This window comes from Arachis hypogaea, chromosome 7 (assembly GCF_003086295.3).
Source record: "Arachis hypogaea cultivar Tifrunner chromosome 7, arahy.Tifrunner.gnm2.J5K5, whole genome shotgun sequence".
In the NCBI taxonomy this organism is placed as follows: Eukaryota; Viridiplantae; Streptophyta; class Magnoliopsida; order Fabales; family Fabaceae; genus Arachis; species Arachis hypogaea.
Genome location: NC_092042.1, coordinates 31,429,765 through 31,431,492, shown reverse-complemented (window position 1 = coordinate 31,431,492; position 1,728 = coordinate 31,429,765). Strand labels below are relative to the sequence as shown.

Genomic DNA, 1,728 nt, shown 5'->3' with positions numbered 1-1,728 from the left:
AGTATCTCATTGATCTGCAGCCTTTTTACCAGGGATAGGGGTATTAAGTTGATGCTTGCTCCCAAATTGCAAAGTGCTCTATCAAAATTTGTTTCCCCTATAGCACAAGGGACATGAAAACTCCCTGGGTCTTTTCTTTTCGCAGGCAATTGTGTTTGGATGAGGGTGCTGCAATCCTTGTTCATCACTATAGTCTGGCCCCCTTGAGTGAGCTCTTCCTGGGAAGTAGTTCCTTCATATACTTGATGAATGCTGGCATTTGCTGAATGACCTTGATGAATGGTATATTCACAATCAAAGATGCAAACGAGTCTAAGAACCTTGAGTACATTCTCTTTCCCACAGCACCCTTTAGCAGTTGAGGAAATGGTGCATATAGTCTCAGCAGCTCCTGTTGTGAGATTTCTGGTTCTTGTTGGTCTTTCTTCTCCTTCTCTATTATGGTATTTTCAGGTTGTTCTGACAGCTTGCTTGGCTTGTCTTCAGTCTCCTTGTCATTTGTAGTGACCATATTGCAATCCTCCCATCTTACTTTCTTCGTTTCACCTCTCGGATTCTTCTCCGTGTCACTTGGGAAGCTATCAGTGGGTCTGGAAATCTTCTCAAATAAATATCCCACTTGGAATTCCAGCTTCTTGATTGCTTCCCCTCGATTCTTCATGCTGGCTCTCACCTCCTCTTTGAACACCTTATTGTCTTGAATGTCTTTGCATATGCTTTCAAGTAAGGTTTCAATCTTAGAGATTCTGTCATCAAATGATGGTATATTGAGGGTAGAAGTAGAAGGGTGAGATGTATTGATGTGGTTTTGTTGGTATGATCTCTGTGTGAATTGTTGGGGAGCTGTGTTGTTGTTAGAGTTGTGACGTCTCTAATCTTGGCCTTGGTCTTGTTGACTACCCCACCCAAAGTTTGGGTGATTCCTCCATCCAGGGTTGTAGGTCTTGGAGTATGGATCATGGTTGTGTCTAGGTGAATTTCCAATGTAGTTTGCTTGCTCCTGAGTGCCTTCTTCATCTTCACTTGCTTCCTCTTGAGTTGAAGTGGTGATCGCTGCTACTTGACTTCTCTCCATCTTCTTGGTGAGGTCAGCTAGCTGCTTGGTGATGAGCTTGTTTTGAGCCAGCAGAGCATCTACATTGTTCAGCTCCATTACCCCTCTAGTATTCCCTCTTTCGGAAGCATAGAAGTAGTCATTCTCAGCTACAGTTTCAATGACATCTATGGCTTCCTCAATGGTCTTCTTCTTGTTCAAAGAACCTCCGGATAAATGGCCTATAGCCTTCTTTGATTCATATGACAGTCCTTCATAGAAGATGTGCAGCTGCACCCATTCATTGAACATATCAGAAGGACATCTCCTTGTTAGGTCTTTAAACCTCTCCCATGCTTCATATAGAGTCTCACCATCTTGTTGCTTGAAAGTTTGGACCTCAGCTCTCAGTTGATTGACTCGTTGAGGGGGGTAAAATCTTGCTAAGAACTTGTTCATAACATCATCCCAAGTTGTCAAGCTCTCCTTTGGAAAAGACTCCAACCACTTGGTTGCCTTATCTCTGAGAGAGAATGGGAACAACAACAGTCTATAGGCATCAGGTTGAACGCCATTGGACTTCACTGTGTCACATATTCTCAGGAAGGTGTTTAAGTGTTGGTTGGGGTCTTCTTGAACATCTCCTCCAAACGAGCAATTGTTCTGAACAAGTGTGATGAGATGTGGCTTTAGTT

At 43.1% G+C, this 1,728-nt stretch overlaps 1 non-coding gene across 1 annotated transcript; it reads left to right on the top strand.

Moving 5' to 3' along the window:
* Positions 1-1,340: 1,340 nt before the first annotated feature.
* LOC112704518 (small nucleolar RNA R71) lies at positions 1,341-1,446 on the top strand. The gene has a single exon (XR_003155140.1). It is a non-coding gene; the product is annotated as a small nucleolar RNA R71 (small nucleolar RNA).
* Positions 1,447-1,728: the final 282 nt, after the last annotated feature.